We start from the raw sequence: 11714 nt of genomic DNA, 5'->3' as shown, positions 1-11714 counted from the left end.
ACATAGTTATGCTTTCTCTTTAAAAGTATAGTTATATAAAATACATAGAAAACATGTATTTCATATATGTATATGTGTATACATTTTCACATATATAAAACACATGTCGTATGTTGATAGGAGAATATATATAGCTCCCACCAACAAAGGACATTTTTTGCACGACATTGAAATGTACCTAATAAAGTCTGGAATTATCAACCACAGCATGACCCTACATAATATGAATTATATGTGTAATGGACAATTTATAATTCTTCTATCCCCAATGCAATACAATATATTATCTAATTTGCATTTTTTTTTCTCATCAGAGATCTTCTTTGGGATGAAAATAAAAGCAGCCCCTGACATATGGGAACTGGTCTGACACTTAACAGCTGGGTCTCAGCATTGTCAGGATTTGGCCTGGCTCTCATAGCCAGGGCTTGATGTTCTCCTCTTGGACCAAAACATTCTCAGGGAATATCAGCATGAGACGAGGTAACTCTGTGACTGTGAAGAAGTGATACAAAAAATGAGACCATTCATAATTTTGTCTAAGCGCAAGACAAAAACAAGGTCACTGTAGCAACCACAGAAATACCAAACATCTCGCTCTCCTGGCTAATTTAAGTGATTGCTTCTGCTTTACCAGTTACAGCTTTACTTTCCTTCTAGTCTTTCCTCCTTCTGGAAAAAATTTATTAAGGTTCTCAATAATAGAATTATCTCCATTTCCTGATAGCATCCAATCCAAAGTGAGCAAACCCCCATTTCCTTGAACTCTCCCCAGATCACCCAAACAAAGTGTAAATTCTCTAAATCCTAATACCCTCTTACTAAGACACTCCACAATACCCCATGATGTGTAGTCTCCCTTGTGGCAATGAACAAGGAACCCAGCTTGTTCAAGTGCAGGTGAATTCCTGGTGATATTTGGCTGGGAGTCATTAACAAAACTTTTCCAGAATATTATGTATTGTATGATTTGATTTATAGTACATAGAGATGTGTATAGGTTTATGAATATACAATTATGTATGTTATTATATATAATACATACCTATTTGTATTGTAAATCCACACTTTTTGTCCTTTTGGGGCTAGGATAATCAAAAAGTGGCTAACAGTGCCTACCCTTAGGGAGTAAAGACATATTGGTATATTTGAAGGAGAGCCTTCACTTTTCACTCTACTTTTTGAAATTTTATTTTTCGAGACAGGGTCTCACTCTGTTACCCAGGCTGGAGTGCAGTGGTGCAACCATAGCTCACTGCAGACTCAACCTCCCAGTCTCAAGTGATCCTCCCACTTCAGCCTCTCAAGTAGCTGGGACTACAGGAATGTGCCACTACGCCCTGCTAACTTTTTAAAATTATTATTATTTTGTTAGATACAGGGAGTCTCACTATGTTGCCCTGGTTGGTCTCAAATTCCTGGGCTCAAGCAATCCTCCCACCTCATCCTCCCAAAGCGCTGGGATTACAGGTGTGAGCCACTACACCTGGCCTTTTTTTTTTTTTTTTTTTTTTTAGACAGAGTCTCACTCTGTTGCCCAGGCTGGAGTGCAGTGGCGAGATCTCAGCTCACTGCAGCCTCCGCCTCCCCGGTTGAAGTGATTCTCCTGCCTCAGCTTCTCAAGTAGCTGGGACCACAGGCACCCACCATCATGCCCCGGCTAATTTTTTATTTTTAGTACAGATGGGTTTCACTATGTTGGCCAGGCTAGTCTCAAACTCCTGACCTCAAATGATCCGCCCGCCTCAGCCTCCCAAAGTGCTGGGATTACAGGCGTGAGCCACTGCACCCAGCCTGAAATCAATTTCTTTTTACTCAATTATTCCTTTGCATTCCCAGAATAAAAGAAATAATTTGTAAAATTAAGGGAAATAATTAAGTATACTTTATTATTTTCCTGACATTTCCAGAGCTTGTAACAGGAATTGTTTCGTTGCAAGTATTAGAGATGTGCCTGTCTACTCTGGTGAAAGAAATGAAGGGCTTATCATCTTAATGTGCAGGAAGCCCACAGGTAAAGAGTTGTGATAGGCAGAATTCTAAGATGGCCTCCAGCAGTCTCACTTCCTGTTATACATATGTCATTTGAGTGTGGACAGGACCTGTGAATATGATAGGATGTCACTCTCATGATTAGGTTACATTATATGGCAAAAGTGAAAGGACTTTGCAGATGTAATTAAGGTCCCAAATCAGTTGATTTGGAGTAAACAAAAAGGGAGATTATCCTGGGTTAACGGACTTCATCAGGTGAAACCCCTTAAAAGAGGAGAGAAATTCCTGAAGAGAGAAAGATTCTACTGTTAGCCCTAAAGATGCTAATAGCCATGATATGAGCTATGGAGATCAAGGTCCTAAACTAGTTGCTGACAAGTAGTCTCTGACCAACAGCCAACAAAAAAACAAAATGGAGACCTCAGTCATACAACTGCAAAAAAAATGAATTCTTCCAACAATCTGAGTGATTTCAGCAGCTGATTCTTTGCCTAGTCAAGCCTCCAGATGAGAATGCTGCCTGGTTAACACCTAGATGATATCCTTGTTAGACCTTGGGCAAAGGCACTGGTCAAGCCATGCTCAGACTTCCGACCCAAAGAAACTGAAATAATAAATGGATGTTGTTTTAAGCTGCTAAAGTTGAGGTAACTTGTTATACAGCAATATATAACTCCACAGTCCAAAGACAATATGATGGTTCTTGAAAATAATCAGTGATCCAGGCAACACCCATTGCATCTGACTTCCATCCTCGGTGTCACCCCAAAGTGAAAAGAGGGTGATGGAATTCCAGCCACAATACCCAGGTTCTAGTCAAGAAGAAGGGAAAGAAAAAAATGTCAGAGAAGTTTGTGCCAGTTGTCTGTCTCCCTTGTAAGTAGTTTTCCCCGAAGACTCACATGGCAACCTCTACTTATCAGCCACTCCTAGCTATAAGAGAGGCTAGAAAACAGAGTATTTTAGCTGGGAATATAGCCAATAGGTAAACAAACACAAATATCAGGATTATATTAGAAAGGAAGAATGAAGTCAAGGGAACAAGGACTTTTTTTTAAACAAATAGCAGTCTCCTCCTCAGAGAGGGAAAAAAATAGGAAAAATTTTCCTCACATCAATCTTTTAATGTGAGTTTTTGTTTTAAAAGTTTCTGATAAGAGAAAATTTTCAAAGCAGAATGCTTCTAGCAAACACAGAAATATATTACAAGACATGTCAGCTGTGTGCCTCTGATCAGAGTATAAAGAAAGAATTCTAGTCAATACTAATGCTCTTAATCTAGCTCCATCTCCTCTGACCCTAAATGCTTCATACCCATCCCTGTCCTTAATGAAGCTATTTGCTCCCTCACTGGGTACATGTCCTGCCCTGTGGAAAGACTCACAAATATGATCCACAAAGAAACTGACCGATCTTTTCCCTGATCAGTGATGTTTAAACCCCAAATCCAAAACATGAAAAGAAATAAATCTTGTATTTAAACACATCCCAGTTAAATCATTTCCCTTCTTCCTTCCCTCTGCCTCACAGAAAAGTCTGTCTGTGGCTGATTGATTTACCATAGAGCTGATATGACTACTTGAAAATCAGATATTGAAGTCAGCTCATAGCAAATTAAGTTTATGAGGAAAAAGGAGTGGGATATGGACATGCTGGAGCCTCATTCACAAGGGCCAGAAAGAGAAGGTGGCAAACCTGTCTGGAAAGACTTGGGGTGCAGCCAAGTCTCAGAGGGAGTGCCCAATGGGTATGAAGAACTCAGATATGGATCAGGCTGACTCCAGGGTCCCGTGGGCCAAGAGAACAGGGTACCCAGGAAATGGTGTCTTTGTTCAGGCAAGCATTTGGGTGAACCAGCAGTTGATGTCTGAGGAAGTTCAGCCAAAGGCAGCAGGAGCCCAACTATCTGGCTGGGAGACCATTTGATAATTCACCGAAAATTTGTAGAGACAATAGTTCACAGTAATGGTCCAGATATGGACTCTCTCCTCAAAAACTTTTTTTTTTTTGAGTCTTGGAAGATGGTGGCAAACCCTGTATGTAGACAAATTATAAAGTGATGTGTTGAAAAAAATAATACAGAGTGCTAGGAATTACAGAATTAATTTGACTTTGGGGAAAGCAAAATATAGAGATGTTTTCTGGGAAGCCTATCTTGGGATCCTGAAGAATAGAATTACAAGATGGGAAAGTGCTTGAAATTGTAGTATTAGGCAATAGAAAATTCAGATTGGTATTCCCGAGTACCCACTGACCAAACACCAATTAGGCTGAGCTAAACTCCTTTTCTTCTCCCTTCAAGTACCTTATTTCATAAATACAGTGCTGCATATTTGCCCTTTCCCCTTTATTGTAAAAATTATGTAATAATACTACTAATAACAATAACAAAGAACAGGACAACACAATGCAGTTTCTTTTCTATTTTTAATAGCTTTATTGAGGTATAAATGATACACAATGAACTGCCCATATTTAAAATATATAATTTGGTAAGCTTTGCCACAGCATACCCCCATTAAACTACCACAATAAAAATAAGGAATATAAATTAAGGAATATGTCTATCACTTCCAAAAATTTCCTCTAGTCCCTTTTTAATCTCTGCCTTTCCCATCTACCCTTCACCTACTCCATCCCACAGTCACCACTCATCTGATTTCTTTCACTATCAGTTTGTCAAACACTAGTTTGTATATCCTAGAGTTTTACATAAGTAGAATTATAGAGTGTCCATTTTTGTTCTGGCTTCTTTTACTCAGCATATTGAGACTCACCCATGTTAAAGTATGTATCAGTTGTTCTTTCAATTGCTGAATAGTATTCCATTGTGTATCATTTATTTTTAGGTTTATCATCTTTATTTCCTTTTCAACTCCTTCTTTCCTTCTTTTTTCTTATTACTGGCATGCTTATCATAGAAATCTTCATAATGGTACAAATGGGTAAAGAAGCAGGAAAAATCAATTACAGAAAGCTTTGGCATTAAATAACCAACCAACAAAACTAAACAAAACCTCCTGAAAACTAAGGAGTCTTTATGATTGTCAAAGTAGTAAACCTTTCTTAGAGTTATTTGAGATGCTTTGACAGATAATAGAGGGGCTACCATTTCAGTCTGGGTGGCCTTGCCTAGAGCCCTCTAAACTGCACAATTTAGTGGCGCCTATTCAGTCTTCCAAAGACTGTCATGTAACATGTTTTGCTTATACAAATGATCTCAATGAAGGGAGATTATGAAATGAGGCAATATGTTAAATCTAGAAAGACAAGGGAAATACATTAAAAGTAAGGTCCTGGAAAGCCACAGGCTAACAGCTACCAATAATATTTTTTAAATGGTATTACCCCAAAGTGAATGTCATGAGAACTGAGGGGGAATGCAATTTTGATCACGTGTGTTATCAGGAGTATTTCTACTGTTGAAACACAAATTACTATTTTTTTAACAGTAAAAAATCCTTAGGTGTTCTCCGTCTGCCGTGGGAAACACTCCGCAGCTGCTTCTTTAGACTAGCAAAGATCAACCTGACCTTGGCCAACCAGCTTGTACTTTGAAGAGTGTATTTTGTGAAACCTGTGAGTAGAGAAGGATTCATGCTTGGCAGAATTTGTTGTCTCTTTTGCTCAGTATCTTACCATGATTAATCCCCAATCCATCTTTCTCTGCTGCTGCTGTTGCTGCTGTCAGACACATATTTCTTCTCCATAACAGACGCTGTTCCAACGTTGCTGGATTCTGGCTGGGTGTGACCTTTTATGGGGCACTGCTGCCTCCTATCAGGCTTTTATGGGCATGTTGGTTTATGCACATGTGCAGGCATTCTGACCTTGTGACCTCCAGAATAGATTCTAAGAGAACAACTGTATCTGATTTTTCTGACATTTTGGGCACCCAAACTCTTCCCAAGTGCATAGGTACAATGAATACTCCCTTGTGGTTTGGGTTTACATTCTTCTCACATCAGAAGAACTCCTCTAGGAGAATGTGAAGCCAGATCAGAACTGCTAACATAACAACAGTGTTGCTGGCAGCCTTTCAAGTTGTTTTGCATAAATTTGAGCATGAGGCAGTGTTTTCACAACATCTTTCCCTTTTTATTGTGGTTTAAGTAAGCAGTGCAAATATTTGAATTACACTTTCTGATATAACCACGTCTGCAGAAAGGGCAATGGCTAACAAAACTCTTGAAAACTTTGAAACCATTTTTTAAAATTCCTTCTCAGATCTGGTCTTTTTTCTTTTCTGAATCCTGAATCTTATTGTTAGATAAACCTAGTTACATTAAAAAGAGAAATCCGTATTGTGATATTTCTAGTACTTTTAGTTTGTATTTTCTGTACTGACAGTTTACTAATAGTGAGTAGTTTACAAAGGTGAACAGTCTAGTATGACTAAAGATGCGACAGAAGTTTTTAAAATTATTGCCAAATAAGCTACTTTTCTACCATTAAAAAAGAAAACCCCTCAACTCAGATTTTAAAGTTTTAAATGCCAAGTTAAAATAATTATGAATCTACTGTTCCCTAGCTCCATCCACTACCTATTTCGGATCTGGGTTTTGCCCTTAAACGCCTATTCTATCAGAATGAACTGGGTCACCACGCCCTATTTCTTTATGTTCCTCTTGACATTTACTTCATGTTTTCTTTTTCTAAATAAGCTTTCTCTTTCTGTTTTCAAAATTGAATACTTTTCTCATCTTAGCCAAGCACCTATTTTCACTCTTTCTTCTGCTAGCTAATAAAGTCACCCACACTCAATTCTTTCTCCAATACTATATTCAAAAGTGTGATTTTTTTCCATCCACTTACATTTTCCTCTGCTTTAAGAGCTCTACTCACGTTTCTTCCTCATTGATGGCCTAGCCTAAAAGAAAATGCTTGCCTTCACATGGTATATCCAAAGTCACATCAGATCTGCTATGGCTGGGGTATAGGACAACGAAGAGACGTATCACGTGACATTAGGGACAACTATACAAACACTTCAGAATTGGAAGAAACACATCGTCAAGACCTAAAAGATATGACTTATATTTGTTCATACATTATATGAGAATCCAAAGTCAGTGAAACTATATAGAGTGGTTCTCATTGTCACCAATGGTTTGTGCAGCTTGTAACACGGAGAGTATAGAATAAATCTAAAGACTGGGCCAAGAAGATAAAATAGCACATTGTGCTATGTTCTGAAGTGAGACATAAAATAATTTGGGTCCTGACATTTAAGTGAAAGTCAGGAGGATTCTACTTATGGGTAACGACATAGTTTCCAATTCAGCATTACTGTTCAAGATGCAGGGATCTTCCTGGGCTAGTACATGTATCTGGAAAGAGGAGGGAGATTCTTAAAATATAGCATAGCATCAATTTAGCAACATTCAAGTAATGGCACACATCATATGATAGTTCAATGTGTTTATAACTAGACTGAACTCTCCAATAATACAGTGATAGCTACATATGTGTTACACATACATGAATCCTATTATTACTATATTTTGGTAATAGGTCCTTAAATAGACATTATAGAAAGTAAAGCAGCTTGTTATACTTGCTTTTCCATTTTTTATAAATTAGGAGGTGATGAAATTATCTACTTATATTAATTTCAATATATTAATATTTGCATTTAAAGATCAGCACAATATTGTTAAGCTACAAAAGTTAAATCATACTTATTCCTTACACATTGCCTAGGACTTATTCAGGTTTTATTTCCTGCTGAAATGATGTGACTGAAGGTTTCAGAATAATAAGTGGTAAAACACACATTGAAATGCACAACTGTAAAATGTGCATTTTGTGCACAAAAAGTTACAAAAACAAGAGTATTTTAAGTTATCATTAACCCAAAGCAACCTAGTTATGGACCACCTTGCTTGATAGGATTTTAGTTCATGAAGCTTCAGATTTTGTTCTCTTGATAAAAGCACCCTTGAATATCATTTTTAAGCCTGACAATTATTTTCTTGTAAAGAGGGTGTTATATATATCAAAAATAGAACTTCAAGTTTTCTATAGAATTACCTTGTAACGTTAAATGATGGTATCATTAGCATATAATTATAACATATACAATTATACAAAAATGATATGCTATATACTTTCGACATCTCTTATGTATATGAGTGTCAGGTATAGACTATCTATTAACAAAGCCAGGTAAAATTAAAGTAGACCTATTATTACTTCAATTTTGGATAGAATTTTGTACAATGGAAGCATACCAGAAGTAAGTCAACAATAGACAGTTAAGAAGAGGCAACAAGATAATTGTTCCATCTTGCCTGGTGAACTCTTAAGTCAACAAAGGAGCCCGCCCCTCTGGCTAATCACCCAGTGTGGGTTCTGTGACTGACAGGAGAGCACAGAAGTGCATCTCTGCTGCGGGAGTTCTCTCCTGTTTTCTAATTCAAACATTTGCAGCACAAAGTGAATAAACTTGAATAATGCCAACTAAGAAGTAAGGTATCTGTATTTTGGGGTGATATTTAGAATTAAGCTAGTCATGAAAATATTCTGTACCAATAACTGTGCAGTTATCGTTTCCGCACGCTGCCAACAAGGCAGACAGATGCAGAGGAAACGTCCTTACAATTTTCTGGAATGTAGACACGAAGCGCAAATTGAACCTCTGGCAGATGGCAGAAAAGGTGACTTGACAATGAGTTTGAAACAATTAAAGTGATATTCTCATTCATTCATTTCCACAATTTTATTCATTTCGAGGAAAGCCCAGAGGATTGAAACATGGACATAAAGGAGGACAACCTAAGACTGCAAGTTTCATCTTCCGAAAGGCTGCATTTATAAGCAGGCTGCCAGAGGCTGCGCTTTCTTTCTCACTCTTTGCATCCAGGAGCCTGGAGGGTCTTGCTGCCTACCCCCCGCCCCACGCCAACCCCATGAGACAGGGACACCGCCGCCCCTTGTTTAGTAATCCTCGGGTTGTCTGATCACTATCCTCTAGGCCGGCGATTGGATTCACCTCTTCTTTCGCGTACTTACGGGCAACCGAGGCCATCCGAGGCCCTGGTCCCGAACTAACTTGAGTAGCGAGAGATTCACAATAAAGAACTAAGTGTGGCCTCCCAGGGGCTGCGCTCGCCATCCAGGGACTGAAAGAGACCTGCGGGATGATTTTCTGTTTTCCTCTAGCAGGAATCAGAGCAAGGGGCGTAGATTCGGTTCAATTTTTCTGCTTCGGTCAATGGGAAGATGAAATAGAAAAATTCTCTTTCACTCGCAACACGGAGACTTAGGGGGCTGTCTAGCTAGAAGGTTGGCAAACTGCAAAACGGCGGGGCAGGGGGCCAAGGGGACGGTTGGGGTCTCTTTGTTTAGCTCTTCTCTCATCCCAGGACTCAGGCTAGGCTAAATTTCTAGCGCCGTGTGTGCTTGAAAGCAGACAGGTGGGATTCTTGGAAAGAACATATACAACACAGCTTCTGAGCCCCAGAAGGACCTTAAGACAGGAGTTCCTGAGCCCTGAACAAGAGGCTACCTAGGGTAAAGCGATTGATCTCCGCGCGGTGCGGCTGAGAAGAGAAGGCGTTGTTGACCTTTCGGGGAGCAAGTTAATAACTCAGTCGAGTTGATGAAGTGACGTTCTTTCTGAAAGGGGTCGTCTCCTGGGCCCCTTTTCTCAGTCGGCATTTAGCAGGTAGGGAGGCAGGGCAAATTCTTCTCTCCACGTGAAGTCACAAAGAACTGATGAGTTTCAACAGCATGGATCTGAAGTCGTAGATAATTCTAAACACACCCGCGCCAGAGTTCACACTCTTGTTCATCTCTGCGGAGTTGGAGCAGACAGCGACCTTCAAAATTGTCCCTAAAATCTCTCTCGAACTGACTGGGCATTTACTGGGATTTGAGGGGTTTTTCTTCAGCTTCCAAACTACTGTTACATGCAGAATATACTGGTAGATGCCACCAATGATTGCCCACCTCTCTTTAAAAGTTGCCCCGTCCACGCACCATTCAGCTTACACTAAACTGTCCCGACATGCCTTAGCCGTCAGTTTAATTCATAAAGTAGCTGTAACTCTTGACATCACCTCCGCAGCCCACCCGAGGACTCCTTCCCAGGACACCTTATGAGGCTGTTTTCCGAGGGCTGAATTCTGAGACTTAAAGGAAGGTTACTTGAGGCATCCTGGTATATTTCCGGGCTTCCAACTCCCTCCCCTGCTTGGCTGGTAATTTTCTGCTGCTCCTCCTCCTCCCCCACTTGACCTCCTCCGAGGTACCTTCGCCTCCCCTCCCCCGCTCGTCCCCAGTAAATCTCCAGCGGGTGGGGGAAATCAATCCTTTGGCGCTAAAGCTAAACTCAGAGCTGCCCGTTGGACAGGATTGCAGTGGGGTAAATGGTGTCCGTCCTTTCAGAAAGAATGATCAACTACATGGAGGTAACTTGCTCTGGGTTTCCTGAGATCTCGGGCGGACCCGTCCGTGTTTTGCTAGATTCAGTGCAAATGTAGATTTCAGCTGAACCGGTCAGGACTTGAGAGATAGCTGTTTCACTCTCCGGACTGCAACCACTTCCGCGAGAATCTGATACATTTAATGAAAGCTTTGCCAAATGTACGGGTCAGCGCGTCCTTGGGCCACCACCACTTGGGTCAGCACACTGCACTCACTAGCGCCAACCTGGGCTCCACGCAGCAGAACTCGGTTAAAAATCGTCTGTTCCTGGTCACTTAGGAGTTCTAGGGGGCAGGGGGGAGCAAGAAAAAGGTTTCACTTGACACTGCCAGCCGCTTTTGATAAGTCATAGTAAATACTTTCAGAAGCACAATTTTAAAGGGAGAATACAAATTTCCGTCCTCGCTTGGCCGAACGCCTCCCTGCAATCAGCTGCGGACCTTCGCATGCTCAGGACTGAACTGAGGTTTGTGGTTTCGCAGCTGCCCCGATGCCGGGAGCATGAAATTCTATCTCGGCTGAGAACCGAGCAACAGACCGCACAAGAACGGTGCCTTCTGGCCTGTCGTCTGCCAAGAAATACCAGGAAAGCTGGTGTCAGAAACAACTACCTGAACTCAGAAAGTAAGGCTAGGAAGCTCTGCGTGCAGAGAAAATTCTTGCTAATTCACCCAGAATGTTTTAACTGGTTAATAAAGCAATTGACACTCAACAAAACCACAATCGCAGCAGGAGTCCTAGGCATCAGAATAAGAATCACAACTAAAGGTTTGTTGTTGTTAACAACTGCCTTTATTATCATTGCTTAGTATTTTTTTAAGTAAAAGGAAAGAAAAAGAGAATCATTTCATACCCACTGGTATCTCTTCCTTTTCTCTGAAATTAGAGCACAGATTCTCCTGATTGTTCCTCAATAAGCCACCACCACCAACGGGAAGAGACGCAAATTGGTTCTAAACACCCACACCCCGTTCGCGGTGGAATATAAATGGTTAATCGTAACTCCCTTTAAACGCACATAATTTTATCTGACCCTTGGACATGATTAAAGATACTGAGGATTTATACAGCCTTATTCTACATCATTAGAGACTACACAGAAAAGATAAAAACGGGAAAGGGGATACATACGCATCTACTCAATACCCATTTTTAGAGGTAAATAAAATCTTCCTATTTCATTTTGGTCCCCAAATTACATGATGTGGACATCAGAAAATATAAATCCTTCAGTTATACATGTTTTTTCATCTGAATACCTTACTCAGTAAAACTGGCAGTGTAACTTA

This window comes from Pan paniscus, chromosome 4 (genome assembly GCF_029289425.2).
Source record: "Pan paniscus chromosome 4, NHGRI_mPanPan1-v2.0_pri, whole genome shotgun sequence".
NCBI lineage: Eukaryota > Metazoa > Chordata > Mammalia > Primates > Hominidae > Pan > Pan paniscus.
The sequence above is the reverse complement of the archived record's forward strand: the minus strand, read 5'-3'. Positions refer to the sequence as shown.